This window comes from Macaca fascicularis, chromosome 3 (genome assembly GCF_037993035.2).
Source record: "Macaca fascicularis isolate 582-1 chromosome 3, T2T-MFA8v1.1".
NCBI classification, from domain to species: Eukaryota; Metazoa; Chordata; class Mammalia; order Primates; family Cercopithecidae; genus Macaca; species Macaca fascicularis.
Window position 1 is genome coordinate 15,322,264 of NC_088377.1, and position 18,074 is coordinate 15,340,337.

General features: G+C 47.8%; 1 protein-coding gene across 15 annotated transcripts in view; it reads left to right on the forward strand.

The window, feature by feature from the left end:
- The first annotated feature begins 400 nt into the window (after positions 1-400).
- Positions 401-18,074, forward strand: part of TIAM1 (TIAM Rac1 associated GEF 1) — a 441,123-nt gene continuing 423,449 nt past the window's right edge. For 12 of the 15 annotated variants that reach the window (XM_045389226.2, XM_074034149.1, XM_065541421.1 and 9 more), the window contains exon 1: positions 401-561. The gene's annotated coding sequence lies outside the window, so the exon portion shown is untranslated. Of the gene's footprint in view, positions 562-750; positions 902-18,074 lie in introns of those variants that run through there. The other 3 variants (XM_074034144.1, XM_045389225.3, XM_074034152.1) reach the window with 1 other exon arrangement.

Sequence of the window (18,074 nt, forward strand, 5' to 3'; positions counted from 1 at the left end):
GGACCTATCGCCGAGGGAGGCGGAGGCCTCCAGCCCTCCCAAAGCTGCTTTGTTAGGGGCTCCCTGGTCGTCCCCCGGCCCGCCGCACCTCCGCTGCCTGCGGGAGATCTCCCCGGTCCCCGCTGTCGGAGCCTCGCAGGAAGGCATCCCCGGAGCACGCGCCACCCGCGCCCCTCCAGCCGCGCGCTCCGAGCCGGGCTGCGGCGCGGATACCGGCGTGCGCCCGTAGTCGCTCACCAGCCCAACTCCGAACGCCCCGCTCCTGCATCCGCCGCCTCGGATTGGCTGGCCGGAGGCGGAGCGATTGTCAGGCGGCCCAATCGGAGCTCGGTTTCCCACGGGCTCCCGCTGCCCGGCCCCCGAGGCCGCCGGCGGAGGCGCCCTGACAGCTCCCATTGGCAGACCGCGAGCGGGTTCGAGCCTGGCCGGCAGAGCAGCGCCGCCGCCGTCGGGCGCGCAGCTCTGCAGCTCCGCGAACGCCTTGGCGCCCGCAGCCCCAGGGGCCCGGCGGCCCCGCATCGTGCCCGGCCCCGTCGCGGAGATCCCGGACGACCGTAGCGGGTGAGTACCGCGGGCCTGGGGGGCGCGGGCGTCCGGCCGGAGCCGCCCCGGCGGACGGCGGCGAGGATGCCCAGAGCCTCGGTGCCCGTGCCGGGCACGTTCTGACCCCCATCTCCCGCACACTGGGGCTCCCGGCGGGTCCTAGCTCCCCCCGATCGGGCTTTCCACGTATTGTTTTCGTGTTCACACACTTGGGAGGTGGGGAGATCCGGGGAGGGGAGGCAGGAGGAGGCATCCCTCGCGCGAAGGAGGGAGACGAGACAGTGCAGCCCAGGTGCCCGGCGCCGGATGGAAATGACAGCGTCCGGACGTCTGCATTCGGTCCTCTCGGCAGCAGGAGGTCAGCGCTGACCTGCGGCGGCCGCGGCACTTTGTATTTTATCGGCTGATTTTTGTCAACTTCGGGGAGGGCGTGCGTGTGCGTCCCTGTGTCTACGTTTGCGTCTTGGTCCCTGACTTAGGCACCTCCGGGCCTGGCTTTTCGGCGACGCTTCTTGGGCGCTCACCTTGGCGATCCGTGCCGCGCTCGGGGCTGGGCTCACTGGGCGGAGAGCCCGGGGGCCGGCCCACGGAGCTGGGACCCGCGACGAATCCCCGGAGGGGGGCATTTAAAGCGGAATCCTGCGGGTGTGCAGACAATGCCTCATCCGGGCGGCCGGGTCCCGGGGGCCGTGCCCTGGGTCCCCGCGCCGGATCCCGTCCCTGCCTCGCCCTCTCACCAGCTCTGCCGCTGCGATGCTGCTGCGCCGCGCCCCTCGCCACCCGGCTGGCGACCCGCGTGGGGCCCGCTTTTGTTTACAGACCTCGCCATTGGGCGAGAGCAGCGTGCCGTGCGCCCCCAGCCCCAGCGGCTGCCGCCTGCCCCCTCCGAACCTGGAGAAGTTGGTGCGCGCTGTCAGGTGACGCCCCCTCCCCCCGGCCGCGGGGCGGGATGTTGCAGGGGAAAGATGCCGTCTCGGCGCCTTCGCGCCCAACCCCCGCCGCGCACGGCGCCTCTAGGTCCCCTGCACCCGGGGGCGCCCGTGTCCCAGCCTTCGGCCCAGGCTGGCGGCCCTCGGGGCGCCGACTCGGCCACGCTCACCCGGTTCCAGTCGCATCTTCTGGTCTAGCCCCCGGGTCAGCCCAGGTTGACTCGGAGCCTGCCTTTTCCCGCGCGCTGGCAGGTCTTGAAGGACGCGCGCGAACCCTTGGGGACACTGTGCAGTCTGTGCCCGCCGCGGTAACACCCGCGCGGCCCCGCGGGACAGCTGTGCCGCATCCCGAGCCAGAGCCGTCCGGATCGGGTTACCCATGCACGCTGACTTGGCGCATACTTTGAGTTGGAGCAGAGGTTGAGAGCCTGTGCGCTGAGGTCAAACAAACGCGGGTTCCAGTACCTGCCCGGTGTCACTCACAAGCTGGGTGATCCCGGCCGAACTACTCTATCTTCCTTCGTCTCAGTTTGCGCATCTGTAAAGTGGGGATAAGGAGTAGTCTCCAGGGGGGCGGGGCTTAAATGACCATACAGATTAACCTCATAGCACAGTGACAGCCACGTATGAAACACTGGAGTCCTGTTGATGTTATTCTGTGTTAGAGGAAATCTGTAATAGAGGATGACCCCTTGTCGCTTTCCTTTTCTGCATTCTTCACTCCCCTAACCCCGATTTCTTTTTATTATAAAAGGCATGAAGGACTGCTGTTCTCAGCTCGAACAGGACTTGTTTTACTTGGCCTTAGGTTTAATTAGACTTATCTAATCGCTTACAGCCCTTTTAAAAATGTGTTTGAATTTCCATTAGGTTTTAGTTGTTTCTTCTTTCTTCTTCAAGACTCTGCTGGGACCCAGACCTGGGTTTGGAGAAGGAAAAACCCTTCCAGGTGGAAGGCAGTTGCCAGTGAACCAATGACTGCTGTGGAAAGTGATTAAGTCCAGGAAGGAGGGAGGTTTGAACAAAAAGATGTCTGGAGGCTGGGAGGGAGCACTTTCTAGGAGAGATGAAATTTAAGCTGTGCCTTGTAGCTGAAGAAGTTTGGTAAATTGCTGGTTTCCAGCATATGCTCTTTTGTATCTCAAGGTAAAAAGCCGGGCTGGGGAGGGTGGAAGCCTTTGCGTGGTAAACATCGACGTTGCTAAGTAATTATCTTTGAATAGGGGAGAAATAAAACTTAAGGAAGAGGCTGTTGACTAAGCGGGGAAGGTAGAAGAAGAGAATCAATTTCACTGAATATCTTCAAAATGTCGTGAATGTGTTTTGACTTGTTTTTCCTCCACTAGCTCTGCACTGCTACTTTTCTTTAGGCAAAAAGAGAAATCAGTTTCGTGTGGAAATAAACAAAGCATAATAATAACAGTCCATAATCAGATAAATAGTTTAAAAAGATGATCTCAGGCTTAACGACAGACTAAAATTTTATTGGAAAAAAAAAAAACTTCCTGTTTTAACACCCTTTTGCTTGTTGGAATAAATTATTGGGTCCAAAAACACATTCTTTGAATGTAGGCCCCAGGGGCCTTTGCCAGCCAAAACAAGCAAACAAACAAACATAAACTCGACTTGGAGGCTATCCAGTGGTTGGAGAAGCCCTCAGGATTGCGCTCTGTCTCTTCTGTTCCCCTGGGCCTGCCTCAGTTACCCTGAGTGCAATTTGACTCCCGTGAACCCCATATTCAGCTGTTGATGTGGAACGTGGCCAGTAGCATTATTGCTATATATCAATTAATAAATATGATAACCTATTTAAAGTTGAGCTCTCAGAAATGATTCCCATCCTTCTTGTACTTGTTCTGGGAATTCTCGCGCCCTTAGGGATGCTGAAGGCCTCTTTCCCCCCCGCTGTTGTGTGGGGATCAAATCAGTTGGGGGCCTAGACTTAAAAGGGAGCACGTGGTTAGGGAATCTCATTAGCTGACAATTTAACTCTACTCTAATGCTCGTCCAAAGAGCCCGGACAAAGACTTCCTCTCCTTTCCCTTTGCAGTTCTCTCTCCTTGCTCCTCTCTCCTCCCCTCCCCCTCTAAACCAGAAAGGAAAAGCGTTGGGCCTGTCTCCTTCCTGCCAGATTCCTGCAGTTCTGGTGTGCCCACTGAACCCCAGGCATTCTGGAGCCCCGAGCAGGAATTCCTTGGAAGAGTCTGCTGAGGGCCTACTAGGTGCATGTGTTGACACTTCTGCGATTTCTGCAAGGATCGTATTGTCTAAAGGAGAAACATGTTTTGTGAGACAACCTGTCATAGATGTGCAGTAGAAGCCTCTGGTTTTTCCAAATGAGAAAGGCAGGTGAGAACACAAGAGTCCCATCAAAGCCTTGCCTAGAAATCAGGGCTTCTGCCTGTTTGTCAAGGGCAGAGGAGTGGGAGGGAGCAGCCAGGAAGAGAATTCCGTTCCTCTGGGCCAGGTACAGATTCCCATGAAGGTGCTGAACACCACGGACTCAGGCTTGTGGTTAAGAAAGAACCTCGTTTTACGATCTCCAGTCATTTGGTCTTCCGTATCAAAAACACACTTTCACTGGGGATGTGTGTGTGTATATATTCTATACACACATGTATATTTACATGTACATTTTCTTTCTAAATTAAGCAAATAGGTAGAAGGTATGTTTCTAAGGGTATCTCTCTGTTTTTTTATTTTTTCCTCAATTCAGGACCAGAAAAATGAGATTAGCAGGGCTGTAGTAAACGTTTCTGTTTTTCCCAATTCTAAACTTCAGGGCTTTTCATCTCTAAATACTCCATTTTATATACGCTATAACTCCTGTGTTAAAAAAAACAAAAAAACAAATTCTCTCTCATCATCATTGTAGGCCAAATCACTTATTAAAAAAACAAGAAAAGAGACATTCAGAAATAAAGCAGTACTCAGCAGAGAACATAGTGTTTTTTAAAATAAAACAATGCTCTAGTGTAAAAGGGTACACGATATTCATAGTTAGGTGGAGTTTTTCCCTTCCATTCCCTTCCCAACCTCTGGCACCGTCCTCCACACCCTCCAGCATAAGACCTTCCCTGTTCCTGTGGTCTCCAGGGACCTCATTAAGACATTCATACGGGCCTAGACTGTGGGCATGGGAAGCCGCAGAGATTCCTCCAGTGCTTGTGTGAGATTCTTCTAGAAGACCTTGAAGCTCTTTCCCTAGGTGAAGAGGTTCTCCCCCTGGGCTGAGGCAGAGCTGGGAGACTTTGCATCCTACCGCAGAGCCCTGGAGTGGGGTCTCAGCTCACTGAAACGATTGCAGAGATGGAGGGGGTGGGGGTACCACGCAGGCAATGATCTGAGAGCTGATCAATTGTCTGCTTTCAGAGGATGTTAAACAAAGAGTGATGATTCATCGAAGAACTCTGTGGGAGGAAGTTTCTTTCAGCTGAGCACACTCTCAGTTTCAGAATGGGCCCAGGGCCCTTTGAGGCTTAGTCCTGTCACCAAGTATTTCTTTCTATAAAGGAAGACTTGGGTATAGTTGGAGCGGGGGCATCCTAGCCTTTTAGAACCTAGCAAAACCGAAGTATAATATGGATATTTCCTGTTTGGGACCACTTTGAATACATGAAAGAACGATGAAAGAGAGGGGGAAGTGTCTTTGGTTTAAAAAAAATAACACCTGTATTATTTATTCCAGCTTCTGCCCCACTAGAGTATGATTTTATTAAAGAGCAAAGGATTCTTTTTTTTTTTTCTTTTTTTTTTTGAGATAGAGTCTTGCTCAGTCGTCCAGGCTGGAGTGTGGTGGCACGATCTGGGCTCACTGCAAGCTCTGCCTCCCGGGTTCACGCCATTCTCCTGCCACAGTCTCCCGAGTAGCTGGGACTACAGGTGCCCGCCACCATGCCCGGCTACTTTTTTGTATTTTTAGTAGAGACGGGGGTTTCACCGTGTTAGCCAGGATGGTCTCGATCTCCTGACGTCGTGATCCGCCGGTCGCAGCCTCCCAAAGTGCTGGGATTACAGGTGTGAGCCACCGCGCCCGGCCAAGAGCAAAGGATTCTAATGCAGTTGTGCTGGGAAAAAGGTCTAATTGGGAGGCAGCGGGGCTGAGGGTCCAAGCTTGGAATGGGTGGAGAAGCTGATTGGAGATTGGGCTATGAGGATTCAGTTGCTTTTCCTTAAAAGACCCAAAACATGCCAGGCGCTGTGGCTCAAGCCTGTAATCCCAGCACTTTGGGAGGCCGAGACGGGCGGATCACGAGGTCAGGAGATCGAGACCATCCTGGCTAATATGATGAAACCCCGTCTCTACTAAAAAATTACAAAAAATTAGCCGGGCGAGGTGGCGGGTGCCTGTAGTCCCAGCTACTCGGGAGGCTGAGGCAGGAGAATGGCGTGAACCCGGGAGGCGGAGCTTGCAGTGAGCTGAGATCGGCCACTGCACTCCAGCCTGGGCGACAGAGCAAGACTCCGTCTCAAAAAAAAAAAAAAAAAAAAAAGACCCCAAACATGCTTCTCTGTGACCATAAGCAAGATAGGATATCCTGCCAAAAAATCCTGCCTTTACAAAGCCTGTTTCCCAAGAAGCGCTCTCCTGCCTCCCTTCCACTGTCCCTCCCACCTTGCCTGAGAGCTGCCAACCTTGTAAACGTAGACCAATCCATCCATCCTAGTTCCTGCTCTTGGTTTCCTCTGCCCACTCTGCAGGGGGAATAATGAGCCCCAGAAAGCCACCACATCATCTGAGGGCAGTGGGAGGTCAGAATGAAGAGTGGGTCTTGGAATCCTCTCTGCTGGGGGAAGTGGGGATGTCAGGACCATGGAAATGGGGTGAACCGGATTTGCTACCCATTGCTTGCTCGGGAGGGAAGGTGGGATTGTGGCAATAGTGACGTCTGCTTGTTGAGTCTGAGGGGCCTTGGGGTAGGGGTGAGGGTCTGCTCTGCGAAACCTCTCCTCCCAGCCTTGTTGGAGGCCTCCAGTGTCTGTTGGGAAAGATTTTGCAGCCCATGGCCTCATCTTCCAGGGCTTCTTCAGATCCTGGGGACGAGATCTCTATCAACCCAAACCTCTTTTGGCCATCACCTGGGCTGGGTGGCCGCGTTCCAAGCAAATGATAATTTCTTGCAGGAAAGTCCAGGAGGGTCTCCTGAGCTCGTTCCCACTCACTCTTTGGGCAGTGTTTTCAGAGGCTGCGAACCACGGGGCCTATTCTTGCCATGATCTTATGTGGGTTTTGTTTTATTTGAAACTTAACATCAGCCTCACCCAACCAACTGGAGTAAAGTGTAAGTTCTTTTCGTCTTGCAGAATGTGCATCTCTATCTCCTCACGGGACATAGGATATCTTTGGAGAGTGATAATTTGGAGGGCAAGTTCTTTAGCATAATGTAGGCTCCCTGGGTTCTGATAACCACAGGGGTGCATTTCCATACTGCTAAGGCGCCAGGCTCCCTGCGGTACCCCAGGACACTCCTTTTTACCTGTTGCCTGGTGTCATTATTAATTCTACCACCTGACATGCTCAAAAATGACCCACTTTGGTCTCTCAGAATCCTGTGTCCCAAGTGTCCCAGCTGTAACTCTGAGTATGTTTTCAATAACTCTATCTAGTACTGTTCTGATGGCAAATTCTGCTTTGTACTGGTGATTAGCAGCATCTGCCTTTTGGCTTCAAAGTGTGTTCTTTTTTTTTTTTTTTTTTTTTTTTGAGACGGAGTCTCGCTCTGTCACCCAGGCTGGAGTGCAGTGGCCGGATCTCAGCTCACTGCAAGCTCCGCCTCCCGGGTTCACGCCATTCTCCCGCCTCAGCCTCCCAAGTAGCTGGGACTACAGGCGCCCGCCACCACGCCCAGCTAGTTTTTTGTATTTTTAGTAGAGATGGGGTTTCACCATGTTAGCCAGGATAGTCTCGATCTCCTGACCTCGTGATCCACCCGCCTCGGCCTCCCAAAGTGCTGGGATTACAGGCTTGAGCCACCGCGCCCGGCTCAAAGTGTGTTCTAACTGGGGTCGGCTGTGCTGGTTGGTGGAGAGATGAAGGGGGTGCCATGTGCACTTCCTTTCACCTAAAATTTTCTTTGGATCCCAAAGTTATTAAGGCATTGGAATGCTCATTTTTGCCATGGCAGAGTTTTGACCTTTTTATGGTGATTCTTACCGTCTACCCTACATGTGGTATGGTAGGGACTTTCTACAGGTTTCTTGTTCTTATTTTTTTGGAGATGGAGTCTTACTCTCGTCACCCAGGCTGGAGTGCAATGGCACAGTCTCGGCTCACTGCAACCTCCGTCTCCCAGGTTCAAGCAATTCTTGTGCCTCAGCCTCCCTAGTAGCTGTACAGGCGCCCGCCACCACGCCTGGCTGATTTCTGTATTTTTAGGAGAGGCAGGGTTTCACCGTGTTGGCCAGGCTGGTCTCAAACTCCTGACCTCAGGTGATTGCCTGCCTCGGCCTCCCAAAGTGCTGGGATTACAGGTGTGAGCCACCGCGCCTGGTGGAGGTTTCTCGTTCTCTTAAGGATCCAACCTTTATCTCTTAGCTACTTTTGTAGTAGGGGCTCAGCTTTTGTCTATCAAACTTGAGTTGGTTTTGCTTAAATCACACTTAATTCACAGTTTTACTCAGTACTAATGATCTAGTTTAATATTTTTTCTGACATAAATTGTATTCTTATTTCATGCAGATACTTTGACTCAAGTAATGCAGAGGTGAATTTGATTCTGAAAACAGTGTGCAGGCTGGGCGCCGTCTCTACTAAAAATGAAAAATTACCTGGGTGTGGTGGCGCACGCCTGTAATCCCAGCTACTCAGGAGGGCTAAGGCAGGAGAATTGCTTGAACCTGGGAGGCAGAGGTTGCAGTGAGCCGAGATCATGCCACTGTACTCCAGCCGGGGTGACAGAGTGAGTCTCCGTCTCAAAAAAAAAAAAAAAAAAAAAAAAAGACAGAGTAATAATTCCATATAGCATTAAGAGACTCAGAACAGATGCACTTCTATTGAAAAGTATTCTAACAGCCTTCTGCTGTGGTCCTGTTTTATTCCCATCCAGCCTGATATTCTCCAGAAACAATTACATTTGTTGATTTTTGTTTTTAGTGCTTCTAGTGATTATATCTCTAAATAATATGAATATATGATTTAATTCTCAGCTTCCCGTTATGATGAGTGACAATTGCATGTCACCTACCTCCTTCCTTCTCCACATTTTTGATAATTATATTTATGGTTCTTTTTTTCTTTTCTTTGAGATAGGGTCTCGCTCCTACTGCCTAGACTGGAGTTCAGTGGTGCAATCACGGCTCACACCAGCCTCAAGCACCCAGGCTCAAGCGATCCTCCCTCCCCAGCCTTTGGAGTAGCTGGGACTACAGATGCATCCCACTATGGCTGGCTAATTTTTTAATTTTTTGCTATAGAGATAGGGGTTCTGCTATAGCACTCAGGCTGGTCGTGAACTCCTGGACTCAAGCGATCCTCTTGCCTCAGCCTCCCAAAGTTCTGGATTACAGGTTACAGGTGTGAGCTATGGCGTTTCTTTTTTTATGGTTCTTTTTCTTTTATTCTTGTTTTTTGTTTTTTTTTTTTTTTTTGAGGCGGAGTCTCACTCTGTTGCCCAGGCTGGAGTACAGTGGCGCGATCTTGGCTCACTGCAACCTCGGCCTCCCAGGTTCAAGCAATTCTTCTGCCTCAGCCTCCTGAGTAGCTGGGATTACAGGCGCCTGCCACCATTTACATTAGCCATATTTACAGGCTAGAAATTAGCCTGGGTAATTTTTTTTTGTATTTATAGTAGAGATGGGTTTCACCATGTTGGCCAGGCTGGTTTTGAACTCCTGACCTCATGATCCACCCTCCTCCAGGCCTCCCAAAGTTCTAGGATTACAGGCATGAGCCACCGCGCCTGGCATTATGGTTCTTAAATTGATTATTCTTCAGTCTTTGTATTACTGACATAGACCTTTAATTTAGTTCCATCAGCCAATGACGGTAACTTTGCCCTTGTGAAATTAGAAATGAATGTCCTGATCTTCTCTTTTTCTCCTTAACTTTCTTCCTGGCTCTACCCCCAGCTCCGTCAGCAGTCAGGAGTGGTAATGTGTTGGTACATTGTATTTCTGTAATCATGATTAAATCTTCTAGGTTTTCTCTATAGATTGTTTTTATTTTTACAACAGTGTTATTAAGCTACACTTCCACCTGTTTTTAAAGTAGACATTTCAGTGGTTTTTGATATATTTACAGAGTTGTACAACCATCACCACAGTCGATTTTAGGACGCTTTCTTCACCCCAAAAGAAACCCTGTACCCATTGACAGTCACTTCTTTTCTCTACTGTTCCTCCCAGCACTTTGCTACCACTGATCTACTTTCTGTTGCTGTGGATTTGCTTAGTCTGGACATTACCGAGAAATAGAATCCTATAATATGTGGTCTTTTGTGACTGACTTCTTTCATTTAGTGTCATGTTTTCAAGGTTCATCTATAGTGTAACATGTATCAGTACTTCGCTCCTTTTTCTGGCCGACTAATATTCCATTGTATAAGTACACTACATTTTGTTTAGCCGTTTATCAGTTGATGGACATTGGGTTATTTCCACCTTTTGGCCATTGTGCATAGTTACTGTTGTGAATGAATATGGCACAAGTATTTGTTTGAATATCTTTTTTTTTTTAACTTTTTTTTTTTTCTTTTGAGACGGAATCTTGCTCTGTCGCCCAGGCTGGAGTGCAGTGGCCGGATCTCGGCTCACTGCAAGCTCCGCCTCCCGGGTTTACGCCATTCTCCTGCCTCAGCCTCCCGAGTAGCTGGGACTACAGGCGCCTGCCACCTCGCCCAGCTAGTTTTTTTTTAATTTTTATTTTTTAGTAGAGACGGGGTTTCACCGTGTTAGCCAGGATGGTCTCGATCTCCTGACGTCGTGATCTGCTCGTCTAGGCCTCCCAAAGTGCTGGGATTACAGGCTTGAGCCACCGCGCCCGGCCAAGTTTTGTGTTTTTAGTAGAGACAGGGTTTCACCATGTTGGCCAGGCTGGTCTTGAACTGGTGACCTCAGGTAATCTACCCACCTTGGCCTCCCAAAATGCTGGGATTACAGGCATGAGCCACCACACCCGGCCTTTTAAAAAAATATTATTTTGGATGTAAACCTAAGAACGGAGTTGCTACGTCATACGTAATTCTATGTTTAGCGCATTGAAGAACTACGAGATTATTACCCAAAGTGGGTGCACCATTTTACATCCCACCAGCAGTGTATAAGGAGTCCAATTTTCCTACATCTTTGCCAACACTTGTTATTGTTTGTCTTTTTGATTATAGCCATCCTATTGGATAATCTCCTCGTGGTGGTTTTGATTTGCGTTTCTCCAATAAATAATGTAATTGAACAAAACATCGTTTCATGTGCTTGTAGGCTAATCGTATATTTTCTTTGAAGAAATGTATCTTCAGAGATGTTGCTCATTTTTATTTTTTTTGTTTTTTATTAGTAAGTTATAAGAATTCTTTATTCTAGTTATAAGTTCCTTATCAAATATATGATTTGCAAACATTTTCTCCATTCTGTGGGTTGTTATTTAATTTTCTTGATGATACCCTATGCATATTTATTTTTAAAAGCTGAAAACCAATAAAAATGTTTACTTAGTCATGATTCTGCCAATACTTTTCACTATGTATGTAGGTGGTATGCTAATTTACATTTCCTTTTCTACATTTCTGGCATGACTAATTAAGTTATAGATCAAGAAAAGGAACTCAGGAAACATTTTGTTTTAAAGCACCAATTTCACACTTAAAAAAAGCAAAACTTGGCCGGGCGCGGTGGCTCAAGCCTGTAATCCCAGCACTTTGGGAGGCCGAGACGGGCGGATCACGAGGTCAGGAGATCGAGACCATCCTGGCTAACATGGTGAAACCCTGTCTCTACTAAAAAATACCAAAAGTAGCTGGGTGAGGTGGCGGGCGCCTGTAGTCCCAGCTACTCAGGAGGCTGAGGCAGGAGAATGGCGTGAACCCGAGAGGCGGAGCTTGCAGTGAGCAGAGATCCGGCCACTGCACTCCAGCCTGGGCAACAAAGTGAGACTCCGTCTAAAAAAAAAAAAAAAAAAAAGCAAAACTTTGTTTACTTAAAAAACTCTGAATCATTCAGTTATTTTATTTATCAGAGCTTCTTGAAGGAAATATTTGGAATGAGATTTGGAAGTGAACTACCTTTGGTATCAGCTTTTGGGTGTTAAACTTTTGCTGGGTGGTAGTTTTTGTTGTGTCTTATTAATACAGAGGTTCTCAACGGGGGGCAGCCTTGCCTCCAAACATTTGGCAATGTCTGGAGATATTTTTGGTTGTCATGGCTAGGAGGTTCGAGTGGCATCTAATGGGTAGGGGCCAGTGATGCTGCTGAACAGCCTGCAGTGCATAAAACAGCCCACCAGGACAGTGATCAGGTCCATAGTCATTGTTGATGTTGGCCTGGCACGGTGGCTCATGCCTGCAATGCCAGCACTTGGGGAGGCTGAGGTGGGCAGATCACTTGTGGCCAGGAGTTGCGAAGACCCATCTCTATAAAAAAAAACAAAAATTAGCTGGGCTTGGTGGTGCATGCCTATAGTCCCAGCTGCTTGGGAGGTAGAGGCAGGAGGATTGTTTGAGCCCAGGAGGCAGAGATTGCAGTGAGCTGAGATCGTGCCATTGCACTCCAGCCTGAGTGACAGAGCGAGGCTCTTGTCTCAAAACAAAACAAAACAAAACAAAAGGATGAGGTTGAGAAACCCTACATTTAAAAGACACAAATGGCCTGGCGCGGTGGCTCGCGCCTGTAGTCCCAACACTTTTAGAGGTTGAGGTGGGTGGATCATTTGAGGTCAGGAGTTTGAGACCAGCCTGGCCAACATGGCGAAACCCATCCCTACTGAAAATACAAAAATTGGCTGGGTGTGGTGGCACACGCCTACAATCCTAGCTGTTGAGGAGGCTGAGGCGCATGAGAATCACTTGAACCCAGGAGGCAGAGGTTGCAGTGAGCTGAGATCTCGCCACTGTACTCCAGCCTGGGTGACACAGCAGTACTCTGTCTCAGAAAAAAAAAAAAAAAAAAAAAGACACAAATAACAAATACTATTCAAGATCGCATGTTTAAATTTCTTAGGAAAGAATCTTGTACTTTCTAGATATTTGGAACTGAGCTATCTTGAGGCATCAGCTTTTGGTTATTATTTTAGCTGGAATTAAATTAAGAAAGTATATCTTTTATACAATAGAAAGTTCTTAAAAGCTAGATAATGATTTCAGGTGTTTTGGGCTTTTCTGTGCTTGAGCAAGTTCTTTCAATTAATGTCTTCTGGATATTGCTAATAACTGTGTCATGCAAAGCTCATCCTTAACCCTCAAATCTGTTATGGTTAATGTATTGCTGGGTGATTATTATAAAATCACTCCTCTTAAGCAGTTTTATCGAGCATTGAAAATATTTTCAGAAAACGTTCCGAGCATGTTGCATGGTCTACCACGACATTTCAGAAAAGATGTATGAATGTTCAAATAATTATCTCATCTTGAAATCTCTATGATTAGAAGTTACAATTTCAGTCCCACAGTTATATCAATTGAACTTTAACATTTCATTGTAATTATAAAAATGAAAACCTTGTAACTGTGGTCCTTAGTTAACTAAACAGTTTAACAATAGAATTCGTTAAAAGTAGATTGAAAATACTCACCCTGTAGTTTTTTCCCCCTCCTGACGGACAGCTAATTGCTTTAATTTTGAGGGTTGGATCTGTCTGCAACCTTGGCCCTGTGAAACCTCACCAATTGTATCAAACAATTCGAATTATCTTAAAGGTTTGTGGGAGTCTGTTGCGACAATTTCAGTGCACTTCAAGTAGGAATACCCGAATGACTGTCTCTTTCTTGGAAGATGGGGTCAAAACCAGATATACTTCGTTTATAAAAAGTTGCTGGTTAGCATGAGGAACCTGGAGTCTTCATGCCAAAGACTTTAGAGATCCCAGTTAACTGCCCATTCTTTAAAACAGGACTAGTTAATGTAGCTTATTAGAGTGGGAAGGGCTAAAATTGTTCCTTTTGGACAGACTCTGAATTTTAATTGTGGTAATCCATGTCTTCTCAGCCTGTGATACAGCAGTTCTGAATGTCATCCAAGTCAGGAAAAGTGAATTTATGAGTCTACTAGCAACTAGCAACTACTACGCTGGAGTGCCTGGACCTTATCTTTGTTACAACATAGGAGCCAGCCCCACTATTTTGGGGCACAGTCCCGCAGCCGAGACAGCTGAGACAAGTGAGAGGGCTTTGGGGAAACTGGTTTCAAGGGAATAAGACATGGTCTTGGTTGCTGCATTACGGTTGCTAGAGAACTTTAAATTGGGAAAAACTTGAAAACTCTCAAGGTTTTTCAAGCTTCAACAAGTTACTTTGTGGAATTCTGGAGCAGAGGGGAGTCAGGTTTAATCGTTTTTACTCTCACTGTAGATGCTGTGACATGCATATCCTTGAATTTTCTTTCTCCTTTGCCAGGAGTAAAATATTTCTGACCTCTAGCAATGTTAAAATGGTTAATAGCCTTTGATTACATGGGCCCACCCTTCTCCATTTTTCTCAGGCATGCTCTGGTTCCTTCCTTCCCTCCCTTCCTTCCTTCCTTCTTTCCTTCCTTCCTTCCTTCCTTCCTTCCTTCCTTCCTTCCTTCCTTCCTTCCTTCCTTCCTTCCTCCCTCCCTCCCTCCCTCCCTCCCTCCCTCCCTCCCTTTCTTCCTTCCTCTTGCTCTGTCACCCAGGCTGCAATGTGATCTCGGCTCCCTGCAACCTCTGCCTCCCAGGTTCAAGTGGTTCTTCTGCCTCAGCCTCCTGAGTAGCTGGGATTACAGGCGTGCGCCACCATGCCTGGCTCATTTTTGTATTTTTAGTAGACATGGGGTTTTACCATGTTGACCAGGCTGGTCTCGATCTCCTGACTTCGTGATCTGCCTGCCTGGGCCTCCCAAAGTGCTGAGATTACAGGTGTGAGCCACTGAGCCTGGCCTCTGGTTTCTTTTTTAACATTTTTTTTTTTCCCTTCTACCTGGGTGATTCTTCTGGAAGATTCCATCACATTTTTTTTTGTTTAATTACAAATACTTCTTTTCATTACATAAAGTGTGCCAGAATACCCGTTATAAATATTCTTTAGTGTTGAGATTAAGGGTGGTTGTTATTTTCTTTTATTTAAAAAAATTTTTTAAAAATAAATTAAAAATATTTTTCTCTTCCTATATAAAAGCAACTTATTTTCTTCTGTATGATTTTTTCTAACTTTGAAAGAGTTTGCAATGAGTAGGAGTTACTTGTATAATCGGAAAAATCGCATTGTGAACATGCACCTTCATCTTTGAGTGGGTGTGACTAGTGGACACTTAAGCCCCCCAAAGTCATATTTTCTTGTTTTGTAATCCACTTTACACATGGAGATTAATCGCAAAGTGCTCCTCTCAACAACAAGGACCTTGGGAAGAATAAAGAATATGTGGGCTCTGTCAGAGTGAACAAAGATGAGAAAGCCAGTGGGGGCCACAGAGGAGCCCAGTGATTCAATCTCAATGGAAGGATTAGCACTATTAATGGATCCTTTCAGGCTGAGACTGAACCAAGACCCTCAGTCATCAGAACATTGTTGACCTTGGAGGGTTGAGTGCCTCCCCTTTTTTCCCCTTTCTCCTTAGACACTAGTCATATACCCACAGTCCCAATCATGGTTGTGTCTCATGACCTCAGCTTTTCTCTAGGATTGCCTTCTGGTTCATGAATGATCCCATCTTCTCTGAATGTCCCAGAGCATTGATGATTTCCAAGACATTTAATTCATGTCTGTGTTAGTTTCCTCGCTGTAACAAGGTACCTCAGTCTGGTGACTTAAGACAACAGAAGTTTATTCGTTCACAGAACTGGAGGCTAGAAGTCTGAAATCAAGGTGTCAACAGGGCCACACCCCCTCTGGAGGCCCTGTGGAAAACTCTTTTCTTGCCTCGTCCTTATCACTCCAATCTCTGACTCCTTCACTGGCTGCATTCTCCGTGTGTGTGTGTGTGTGTGTGTGTGTGTGTGTGTGTGTGTGTGTGTGTGTGTCTGTTTCCACATCTCCCCGTTTCCCTTATAAGGTTATCAGCTATTGGCTGTAGGGCCCAGCCTAGTTCAGTGTGACCTCTTCTTAACTTGATTACATCTGCAAAGAACCGGTTTCCAAGGAAGCTCACATTCACAGGTACCAGGGATTAGGATTTTGACATATCTTTTTTTTAGGGTCACAGTTCAACCCATAACCATGCCCAGCTGCTTTGTTAGACTGCCTGTTTGTTTATTTATTTATTTATTTTGAGACGGAGTCTTGCTCTGTTACCCAGGCTGGAGTGCAGTGGTGCAATCTCAGCTCACTACAACCTTTGCCACCTGAGTTCAAGTGATTCTCCTGCCTCAGCCTCCTGAGTAGCTGGGATTACAGGTGCCCACTATTGTGCCCGGCTAATTTTTGTATTTGTGTAGGGATGGGGTTTCAGTTTCACCATGTTGGCCAGGCTGCTCTTGAACTCCTGACCTCATGTGATCTGCCTGCCTGGGCCTCCCAAAGTGCTGGGATTACAGGTGTGAGCCACCGCACCTGGCCTATTTTTAAATTTATTTATTTATTCATATATATATATTTATTTTTTGAGACCATCTCTTTCTGTCGCCCTGGCTGTAGTGCAGTGATGTGATCTTGGCACTGCAACCTCCACCTGCCAGGTTCAAGTGATTCTCCTGCCTCAACCTCCTGAGTAGCTGGGATTACAGGTGCCTGTCACTACACCCAGCTACTTTTTGTATTTTTAGTAGAGATGGGGTTTCGCTGTTTTCGCCAGGTAGGTCTTGAACTCCTGAACTCAAACTATCTGCCCCCCTTGGCCTCCCAAAGTCCTGGAATTACAGGTGTGAGACACTGTAAGTGCCGGGCCTTAGGCTGCCTATTTAAATTGTTTAAGGACTTGTTATATGAATATGTCCTCAGTGCTAAGAAGCTTGATTTTCTGAAAGCTTAGCTCTGATATGCCACCTTGTGTTTTAAACTTTCAATGGCCATGGCTAGCCCTCCGGTCCAGACCTTGTTTTTCAGTCTTGTCTGACAGGACTCCTTGTTCAAATCCTTTGAGCCAGTAAAACAGGAGTTACTTCTCCTCTGAGATATATCCTGTTTTCTTATTCTTCTGCTCACACTGTTTCCAGATCTGGGACATTCCTATTTCTGCATGTCAAAATCTACCTCCTCTTCTAGGTCTGGTTGAAATCAGCCATCTTCTTACCGTTTTCCTCGATGTTCTGCTTCCTCCATGATTGAAGTCGTCCCTTCCCTTCTGAATCGTCATAATGTTTCATGACTTTTTTCTGTGTGCTGTTGGAGCCCGGCTTGGGTCTCTGTGGATGCTTGCTAGACTGCAAACCTCTTAGATGGCGAAGTCTCAGCCAGATGCATCGCCCACGGGACCGCTGTGGAGGAGCCTGGCCTGTGTTTGGATAAACTTGCCCCGATTTGTAACTCAGCGGTCTGTACGTATGCACGATGCACAGGGCATTGCCAAGAGTGTGAGCTCGGAATGGTGGCGGCTGTGGGATGCAAAGCCCAAAGTTAAAAGGGAGTTTTACTCAGGGGAGATCAGAGGGAGCAACTTCCCTATGGGCCTATTGGAGAAGAAAGTTTCTCTTAGTTGCTGAGGAGCGGTTTCCAGCCAGGGTGAAACTGTTGTATACGAAGAGGCAAAATGAGGTGGCGTGTACTCTGAGGGGGAAGCGGCATAGGCAAGCAGTTTGGAACCAGCAGATAAACAGAAACCAGAAAACCAAGAAAAGCATCGCACCGATATACCTTTGATTCCAAGGTGAACCCTTCTGGACCTGCTTTTTTTTTTTTTTTTTTTTTTTTTTTTGAGATGGAGTCTGTGAGTCACCTAGGCTGGAGTTCAGTGGTGCAATCTCGGCTCACTGCACCCCCCTACTTCCCAGATTTGAGTGATTCTTCTGCCTCAGCCTCCTGAGTAGCTGGGACTACAGGCATGCACCACCATTCCGGCTACTTTTTGTATTTTTAGTAGAGACAGAGTTTTGCCATGTTGACCAGGCTGGTCTCGAACTCCCGACCTCAAATGATCTGCGCTGCCCCCACCCCGCCTTGGTCTTCCAAAGTGCTGGGATTACAGGCATGAGCTACCATGCCCAACCATGGACCTGGGGTATTTTAAAGTGTCACAGGGACTGAGCAGCCCAGGACCTAACCTGCAAATGGTTGCAGAAGAATTTGTAGGTAGATACTGACCCTATGGGTAGAAAATCATGGATGATCCTTGAGGGAGTAGTAAGGGTTGAGGGGCAAGTAGAAATAGAGAGAAGCTGAGTTCCCTAACCTCAAGGAGAAAACATTTTGCCTGGGAGGTGAGATGATCCCACAATGCTGTACCTATTACTAAGCCTTCAGAAGAAAGAGGGAGACTTTCATAGGAAGAGCGTGGCTTGAATGCCTGTGGCTGGGTCAAGGGTTGACGCTAATCTTCATGGCGCATGACCACAGAGGGAGGGGTGAG